We start from the raw sequence: 9916 nt of genomic DNA, 5'->3' as shown, positions 1-9916 counted from the left end.
AGTAAACCTGTGTTGTGTCTGGGATGGGAGAGGGAGACGGGAGGCAAGGAGGAGACTTTCTATAGCACAGCTTGCTGGACTATTTGAGCATTTTATCACATGTAAGTATTACTTCCAAAATTTTCTTCACATTGTTTTAAAGCACAGTATCTCACTAACTTCACAAAAATCACATCAAGTAAGAATTACGCTCTCCAATTCACAACTGAGTAAACTGTGATTGAATCAAGTTCCGTGACTTGTCTGTGACTGCACAAACCCTGGAACCAGATTTTTGGAAGTATTTTTGTTGCTTTGTTTGTTTTTCGGATGCTTGGCTCGTAGTCTCTTAGCTCCCCGACCAGGGGTTGAATGCAGGCCCTCAGCAGTAATAGCATGGAGTTTTAACCTTGGACCACCAGGGAATTCCTGGAACCAGGAATTGAACCCTGCATCTCTGACCCAAGTCCAGTATCCCAGGTGCTATGTGCCCACCATGAACTTGCCTTCACTCACCATTCATCATCCATAAAATGCTTACTAAGCATCTACCTTGTGATTATCTGACAGTTGGTGGCCTCAAAGCTGCTCGGTATTCTCTCAAAGAGGATAGAAATATAACCCTTCCACCCCATCCAGGACTGAAGAAGAGGAAACGCACGGTGATACCCAGTACTGGTCACGGTAGGGGGACTGGAGCTGCCTTATGCTGCCATTTGAATTATGACATAGCACAGCCTCCTGGAGAACACCTGGGCAAGAGCATTAAAAACGTGCAAGTGTCCAACCCAACGATGCAGCTTCGAGGACTGCTTTACTGTTTCCAGTTTTAATATTTTTTATTGAAGGATAGTTGCTTTTCCACAGTTTATTGTGATCCACACAGTCAAAGGCTTTGGCATAGTCGATAAAGCAGAAATAGATGTTTTTCTGGAACTCTCTTGCTTTTTTGATGATCCAGCAGATGTTGGCAATTTGATCTCTGTTTCCTCTGCCTTTTCTAAAACCAGCTTGAACATCTGGAAGTTCACCGTTCACATACTGTTGAAGCCTGGCTTGGAGAATCTTGAGCATTACTTTATAAGCGTGTGAGATGAATGCAATTGTGCGGTAGTTTGAGCATTCTTTGGGATTGCCTTTCTTTGGGATTGGAATGAAAACGGACCTTTTCCAGTCCTGTGGCCACTGCTGAGTTTTCCAAATTTGCTGGCATATTGAGTGAAGCACTTTCACAGCATCATCTTTCAGGATTTGGAATAGCTCAACTGGAATTCCATCACCTCCACTAGCTTTGTTTGTAGTGATGCTTTCTAAGGCCCACTTGACTTCACATTCCAGGATGTCTGGCTCTAGGTGAGTGGTCACACCATCATGATTATCTGGGTCGTGAAGATACTTTTTGTACAGTTCTTCTGTGCATTCTTGCCACCTCTTCTTAATATCTTCTGCTTCTGTTAGGTCCCTACCATTTCTGTTCTTTATCGAACCCATGGGAATACCAGACCACCTGACCTGCCTCTTGAGAGACCTATACGCAGGTCAGGAAGCAACAGTTAGAACATGGAACAACAGACTGGTTCCAAATAGGAAAAGGAGTACGTCAAGGCTGTATATTGTCACCCTGCTTATTTAACTTATATGCAGAGTACATCCTGAGAAATGCTGGGCTGGAAGAAGCACAAGGTGAAATCAAGATTGCCGGGAGAAATATCAGTAACCTCAGATGTGCAGATGATACCACCCTTCTGGCAGAAAGTGAAGATGAACTAAAAAGCCTCTTGATGAAAGTGAAAGAGGAGAGTGAAAAAGTTGGCTTAAAGCTCAACATTCAGAAAACCAACATCATGGCATCTGGTCCCATCACTTCATGGGAAATAGATGGGGAGACAGTGGAAACAGTGTCAGACTTTATTTTGGGGGGCTCCAAAATCACTGCAGATGGTGACTGCAGCCATGAAATTAAAAGACGCTTACTACTTGGAAGGAAAGTTATGACCAACCTAGACAGCATATTAAGAAGCAGGAGGAGGAGGGGATGACAGAGGATGAGACGGCTGGATGGCATCACCGACTCGATGGACATGAGTTTGAGTGAACTCCGGGAGTTGGTGATGGACAGGGAGGCATGGCGTGTTGCGATTCATGGGGTGGCAAAGGGTCAGACACGACTGAGTGACTGAACTGAACTGAACTGAACTGATAGCTGTTTTACAATGTTGTGTTAATTTCTGCTGTACAAAAAAAGCGATTCAGTTTTATATATGTATATCTATATATATATATATCTGCCTGCAATGCAGGAGACCCAGGTTCAATCCCTGGGTTGGGAGGATCTGCTGGAGAAGGGAATGACAATCCACTCCATTATTCTTGCCTGGAGAATTCCAAGGACAGAGGGGTCTGGTGGGCTACAGCCCATGGGTTTGCAAAGAGTTGCACATGGCTGAGTGACTAACACTTCCACTTTCTTCTTTTCATGTATATACATTCACACGTATGTGTGTATGTGTGTGTATATATATGTATGTATGTATATATATATATATACAATCTTTTAAAAATATTCTTTTTCATTATGGTTTATCTTCTCTTAGTAGGATATTGAATACAGTTCCCTCTGCTACACAGAACCTTGTTGCTTATCCAGCCTATGTATAATAGCTAACATACAGTAATTCTAACTCCTAGTCTGTATTTCTCCCAACCCCTTCCCCCTTGGCAACGGTCTATGTCAAGAACTGTATTTTAAGAAAATAAACAGATATGGGTACAAAAACACATCTACAGGAAGATTCACAACACCTTGATAACATTTAGAACATCTAAAGAGAGGGGATTTATTAAATAAACTGTCATATGTATATAGTCATTCAAAATGATACATGAATAGCTAATGACAAGGAATGTTCATGACACACTTAAGCTGCTTATAGAACAGCATGAGCAATATGTCTCAGTTTTGGTTTTTATTTATTTTTTGGGGGGGGTCAGTTTTGGTTTTTAAATGTGGAGATAATGGAGTACATGGAAAACAGCCTAGAAGACGTATCAGCCTGATGAGAAAGACCGTCTTTCGATGGTGGGATCATGCATGATATTTACCTTGTTTTCAAGCCTTTCTGTATTGCCTGAATTTTCTTTTACAAAAAAAGTCATACTGTTCTTAAAATAAAAAAGAAGGGACTTCCCTGGTGGTCCAGAAGTTAAGACTCTGTGTTCCACTGCAGGGGACATGAGTTCGATCCCTGCTGGGGGAACTAAGATCCCACATGCTGCCCAGTGCAGCCAAAAAGAAAGAAAAAAGAAGAGGACAAATAGACAAGGGTCTTCTTCATTTTGAAAAATAAACGTTAGTGACTCCAAAAAATGAAGCAAACAGCACATCTGATATTTGGGATAGGTTAACTAAAGCATGACTCATCTATTTATAATCTGAAATACTATGTCCCTATTAAAAATGGTGATTCATTGAAGAGTCTGTGTGCCAGGCATTGATGACACAGAGGCAGCCACAACAGGGGCTGTCCCCTGGTGAGGTCACGAGTGAGCAGGTGTTCACATCCCCTGATGACTCGCGGGATGAAAGCACCTGAAAGTTCTTACAGAGTAACACCGAAGCCAGGAGCAGGGCGCAGCTCAGGGAAGCAGGTGTGGGTGAGCTGGGGAAGGCACGGGAAGCTCGCCTGGGCACAGAGATGGGGCATCCAGGTAGAAAGAGCATCCTGGGCAGAGGTGAAGACACGTGAATCGGTCCCTTGCGTACAGTAGGACTGGACCCAGCCTCCAGGCAGGGATGGCGGGAAGGGAGGCTATGAAGGGTGTGGACCCTGAGAGTGAGTGTAGCTGCTGAGGGGGCTGAGGGGCTTGCAACAGTGGACGCATGCTGCTGATGGCGGAGTAGTGGGAGGTGGACAGGCTGAACTGGAGACAGAGTCAGAACCCGCTGGCGGCTGCAGTTCCCAGTGAAGGGGAGGACCCGGCACAGTGACGGTGCAGAGACCAGGACGGGCGGGCCCAGGGCAGGGCAGCCTCGGGAGTCCACTGCGCAGTGGGACTCAGTGATGTGCCTGGGGCCGGAGTCCAGAGACCCAAAGGTTCTGAGTGAGGCGTAGGGAGGTGGACGCCTTTCTTTAGGAGAAAGGACACCTATGGACTGCTCACCTTGTTGGGCCTGATGGCTTGGGACGTTCAGGAGGGAGGTGTGGGCCCAAGAGACAGGTTTTAGGGTCAGCAAGCAAACATGTCACAGTTAAAGCTAAGGTGTAGATGTCGCTCAAGGAGAGCGTGTAGAAAGCAGAGGGGAGAGGGTCAAAGGACAGGCGGAGGAGGAGACGGTGTGATCTGAGAGGCAGGGAGAAAGCGGGACCAGGAGGGGAGGGTGTCTTCAAACGCAGGAGAGCTTAGATAACGTTTCATCAGCCAAGTGCTCATGGCTTGGAAATGGGGCAGAGGCCAGGGATGCTAGGACTCCATAATATACAGGGCAGCCGCCCGGCCCCAAGCAAGACTTATAAGCCTAAAATGTCAATGAACTGAAATTGAGCAACTGGTTTCAATTCCTGATTGTGAATCTCAGGTGGCCTGGGGGCTGCCTCTCCCCGTCCCGGGCTCTTAGAGGATCAGTCGCCCCTGCCCTCACCCCTCCCCTCCTCACGCCCACTCCAGGGCCTTGCTCCCTATTTGCCTGAGAAACGGAAGAATCAGAGGAGACCTCTCAGCCCTCAGACCATGGTGTCCACCACTCCCCGAGATTCACCCATCGCCGCCGGCTTCTCCCCTCCTGGTCCTGCAGGCCCCTCCCCCACCCTAGATGTTGCCCCTTTTACTTTCTTAACCCCAAGGGCATATACTTCTCTTCTATTAACTTCTTTAATTTCTTCCATTTTAAGAGAAGGGCTTCCCTGGTGGCTCGGTTGGTAAAGAATCTGCCTGCACTGCAGGAGACCCAGGTTTGATCCCAGGGTGGGGAAGATCCCCTGGAGAAGGGAATAGCTACCCACTCCAGTATTCTTGCCTGGAGGGTGCCATGGACAGAGGGGCCTGGCGGGCTGCAGTCCACAGAGTCGCAAAGAGTCTTAAGAGAACCCACATGCTATCTCTCGCCCCATTCCCTTCCAAGACTCCCTAGGGTTCCCGTGGTCTCCTGGGCCCGCCAGGCGCTGGGCCCCCGTCACCAGGAGCCGTGGTTGGTCTCAGGGCTCAGCTGTCTCTGCTCTGGGGAAGCATGACAGGCCTGCCCTCACCTGGCGCCTTGAGACCCTCCCTCCTGGCCTCCCGGCCACCCTGAGCCTGCCCCTCCTCAGCTCCTCCCCGGCTGAGTGCAGAGGCAGAGTCGGGCGTGCCCTCACTTGGCTCTCGGTGGTAAGACGGCATGGGAGCGCTGACCGGCCCCGAGGTCCAGCCCGGAGGGTCCAGCCAGTCCACAGCCTGTCCACCAGCAACTCTGGCTCCCAGTGCTCCCTCAGGCTCCTCGCCTCCCTCTGCACCCTCCTCCTGCCCCAGACGGCAACGTCTGCCTTCCGGTCAGTTCTTCAAGCCTTGATTCCTCTCTTTTCTCGCTTCCTGTTCTATCCAGAAGCAGGTCCTTCCTGTAGGCGGGCTGTCTAAATCCCATCCTGAATCTGACCCCGTCACCACCTCCGTGGCCCGACCCGCCCGTTTGTCCCCAGTAACTGCTCCTCCCCCGATGGTTCCGGCAGTCCCCCAGACCCTCTGCACTTCCTTCTCCCTCGGAGGGAAAGCTGGGGCCCCCCACCTTGGGTCACCCCGATTGTTCTGTGGTCTGCCCCCAGCCTCCTCACTGCCCTGGGCATTGAATGGACGCTACTCCCCCTGGAGTCCACCTGACCCGCCATAGCCAGGCAGTCTGCCGCGCCTCCATTTAGAAGTCAAGCCTCCTCCGATCTCCTAGTTAGATCGCAGCAGGTTCCCCAGCCCCGCCAGCTTGCTCACTTGCCCTCTGCTCCGTGAGGACCCGTCACCCAGCTGAGCAGTCAGCTCTTGCTGACGTCTGTCTCTGTGAGGACTTGAGCGCCGCGAGGGCAGCACCCGTCCCTTCCGCCCCCCTGCCCACCGCGCAGCAGACGCGCAGGACGTGATCTGTCCCTCACGTGAATTCCCACCTCAAACTTCCTAAAGAAATTAATGGCCACTAGCTATCACCTTTGATCCCCGACTGGTGACCTCTGACCTTTAGCTCTGATCAGCAGGTAAAATGTTGGCCTCTCTGCTCCTGACCTATTTTCATTTTTGTTCTGGGCTGGACGGGATGAGTGTGTGAGTCAGTTCATCACAGACCTTCCTCCCTGAGGACCTGCAGGGCCTGGGGTTTGCTAGGAAAGGGTGTGAAAAGTCAGAGGGTGGAAGGTACGGGACGCTGAGTGGGGGGACCCAAGGAGGGCTGGGGGCACCAGGCATGCTGGTTTGGAGGTCCTGGGGCTGGGTGGGGGTCCTGGGTGGGCACTCTTGGCTACCTGCCCTGCCTTCCCATCTCACAGGTGTGGCTCCCGCTCCTGTCCATCACCGGGGCCTGTCCTGAAGATGAAATAGATTCTCCCCAAGAGCAACCGGCACAGGGTAGGGGCTGAGAGTCTGAGAGGAGGGGCCATCCTCATTCGGGAAACGGGCTGGGGCCCCCGCGGGGCCTGGGGTGTGTATGGGGGAGCCAGGGCCGAGGTGGGCGGCCCCCAGCTTGGGGCTGTCTGCACAGCGTGTCCCGGGTGTCCCCACCTGCAGGGTCACAGCGCCCCCTCCCCCCAGTACCCGCCGGAGCCCCTCTCCCTGGACCGCCGCCCTTCCTGCCGCACCAGCGCCCCAGGGCCGGCCGGGGCTTTCCACCAGATGGCGAGGGAGGGGACCGCAGCCAGGAATGTGCCCTTTGCTCGAGCCCACTGGCAGCCTGGCGGGCAGCAGCCCTGCGGGGTGGGTGACGTCAGCCCCGAGGTGCAGGCCCGGCTGGTTTCACCGCGGGGCCTCGCCTCCCAGGGAGAGGATGACCTCACCCCGAGAGCAGCAAGGCTGGCCAGCCCAGAGCAGAGCCTTCCTCGGGCAGCTGGGGGCACGTCCGCAGGGCGGGGGATGCAGGGTGCCCAGGGCCGGAGCCGGCCATGCGGTGACCTCTGCTTCATTCTCTGCCACTGTGCTCAGGAGCAGCGCACCCACTGGTCTGTGTGTGAAGGGACGCCCGCCACGGCAACTTCATGATGGCAAAGCTCAGCCTGCATTTCAGGTGAGCTCAGGTGGACGTTCACTTATCTCACCTTGTCTGAAAAGGGCGGGTTTGCAGCCGAACCAAGATGGAGGATGTATATTTTAGAATATGTTTTACCACCTAAGACCTCAGCCCCTTCTCTGTCCCCTTTAGGTTTGACACAGAATGGGCTTCCCAGCCCAGAGCGGACCCAGGAATTGAAGTAACACGTTGAAACTGCATTGCTGGCGCTGTTCAGTTGCTCAGTCATGTCCAGCTCTTTGCGACCCCATGGACTGCAGCACGCCAGGCTTCCCTGTCCTTCACCATCTTCCTGAGTTTGCTCAAACTCATGTCCACTGAGTTGGTGACGCCGTCCAACCTGCCTTCAATCTTTCCCAGCATCAGGGTCTTTTTCCACTGAGTCGGCGCTTCACATTAGATGGCCAAAGTATTCTAGCTTCAACTTCAGCATGTCATGAGCAACTTGAAACAGAAAGTTCTCAACTGGGAAAAAATAGAATTCTTCTCCTTAGGAGATGTTGTCCCCCAGGCAATGTTGCGCAGAAAAGAGTTTGGCTGGAGCTCTTTCTTCCCCATGGTGACTCCATTCACATTAGAATTATGTCCTTTTTCAAAAGAAGATTCCTTGTGATTGTTGAGAATTTTAAAAGGGGACTGCTTTTCAAGACACTTTTGTGGCTCTTGTGTAAATATTTTTTCTTCAGAAATAGATGTACTGACCGTAAAAATTGGTAAAAGGTCCTCCTCTAGCAATGCAAATGCAAATTAGATGTTAGAAAAATACAAGATTCTGGACTTAAAGATGTATATACATATACATTTAATAAATTATATGTGTATACACATATATTGTATATACATCACATATATACACTCATCATATATTACATGTATACTTAGGTTATGAATCTTTATATAGAATATGTACGAACTATCACCTCCAGACGTTTCTGGTCCATTGGGTGGTGGTGCCAGGACTCAGTCCATCCTGGCCGCGAGCCTGGATGCTGCCCACCCCCTCCCTGGTGGGAAGGCCCCCCTCCTTCTGGAAATGCCTTCACTGTTCGCACCCAGGCCAGCCCGGGGGCATCCATCCCAGCCTGTCTTCGTCTCACAGATCCTGCCCTGAGCTTATCTCCTCCTCTGGCTCAGATCCTTTGATACAGGGCACCAGCCACTGGTTTCTGCGTCTTAGCCGTGTTGGGCCCAAGCCCCTTGGAGCCGAGGCTTGGGTGCTGCCCTGTCAGACCAGGGGGAGAAAGTGAGCCCCTGGAGGGGGCACCCACAGATGCATCCTTGGTCAGCTGCCCCCGGGCCTTTGTAGGGGCTGCAGCCCCACACTGGGGTCTGGGAGCCGCTGGGTGGCCCCTGGCCATTTCCCTGGGTGGCCCCTTGCCCCCCTTCCCTGCGTCTTCTGCGTCCTGTTCCAGCATGTTTTCTGGCAAAGCAGGCCCAGTTCTGGGCATGTCCTTCAGACGGGGTGAGCAAGGCCTCCACGGTCCCCATCTGACGATTTCCTACTTTAGTCAGCCCCGAGCCGTGGCCACACAGGCAGACGTCCTCAGCTGTGACTTATCCTAGTGTTTCCCCTGTAAATAGGCTCCCCTTGACGTTATCAGTGAAACAAGCCAGACAAAATGAAAATGCTGAAGGATTCTACCCATACAAGGTCCCTGGAGGAGTCAAGCTCATTGAGGCAGAAGGTGAAGGGTGGGGCAGGGGGGTGGGGTGGAGGAGTGTTGATGGGACAGGGTGTTGGTTCCAGAGATGCTGGTGGTGATGGCTGTATAACGATGTGAATGTACTTAATACCACTGAGCTGTATACTTTAATGGAGAAGGAAATGGCAACCCACTCCAGTGTTCTTGCCTGGAGAATCCCAGGGACAGAGGAGCCTGGTGGGCTGCCATCTATGGGGTCACACAGAGTCGGACACGACTGAAGTGACTTAGCAGCAGCAGCAGTACACTTTAAAATAGTTGATTTCATTTTGTGTATATTTTTCCACAGTTAAAAACAAACAAAAAAACACAGTTGATAGCATTTTTAAGTGACCCTTGAAAGAGTTTAATTAGATGTGGATTGAGACCTTACAAAAAGACTTTTTTTACTTAAAATAATTCAAAAGGAAATCTTTCATCTTTGTGACACCCAGGGTTTGCTGTGCTGGTTACCGTTTTCCTGGAGAAGAGGAACCTGAATTCACATCTCTTGGAACTTAGAAGGGAGAAGGCAATGGCAACCCACTCCAGTACTCTTGCCTGGAAAATCCTGTGGACAGGGGAGCCTGGTAGACTGCAGTCCATGGGGTCGCAAGGAGTCGGATGCGACTGAGCACCTTCACTTTCACTTTTCACTTTCATGCATTGGAGAAGGAAATGGCAACCCACTCCAATGTTCTTGCCTGGAAAATCCCAGGGACGGAGGAGCCCGGTGGGCTGCCGTCAATGGGGTCGCACAGAGTCGGACACGACTGACGCGACTTAGCAGCAGCAGCAGCAGCAGGAACTTAGAAGCACTTGTCCACATCCCATCTCAGTCCACCTGGTAGCCGGCCGTGAGTCACAGCAGCAAGGTGCTTGCCCACAGCTCGGGAGACCCTGCCCTTCAGGAGGCAGCTTGGGGTGCCGGGGCACGGATGGTGGAGGTTCTGGCTCCAGTCCTAACGCTGCTGCCTGAGGGCTGCGTGATCTCACGTGAGTGTCTGAACCTCCCTGAGCCTTA

General features: G+C 51.6%; 1 long non-coding RNA gene across 4 annotated transcripts; it reads left to right on the top strand.

Annotated features, from left to right (window-relative positions):
* The first annotated feature begins 3555 nt into the window (after positions 1 to 3555).
* On the top strand, positions 3556 to 7861 carry LOC133069705 (uncharacterized). 4 transcript variants are annotated; one of them, XR_009695939.1, is made up of 4 exons: positions 3556 to 3627; positions 6477 to 6555; positions 7126 to 7207; positions 7343 to 7861. It is a non-coding gene; the product is annotated as an uncharacterized LOC133069705 (long non-coding RNA). The 4 variants fall into 4 exon arrangements; XR_009695936.1 differs by lacking the exon at positions 3556 to 3627 and adding an exon at positions 4232 to 5501; XR_009695938.1 differs by lacking the exon at positions 3556 to 3627 and adding an exon at positions 5522 to 6188.
* The last annotated feature ends 2055 nt before the right edge of the window (positions 7862 to 9916 follow it).

Source organism: Dama dama, chromosome 14 (genome assembly GCF_033118175.1).
Source record: "Dama dama isolate Ldn47 chromosome 14, ASM3311817v1, whole genome shotgun sequence".
NCBI classification, from domain to species: Eukaryota; Metazoa; Chordata; class Mammalia; order Artiodactyla; family Cervidae; genus Dama; species Dama dama.
The sequence above is the reverse complement of the archived record's forward strand: the minus strand, read 5'-3'. Positions and strand labels throughout refer to the sequence as shown.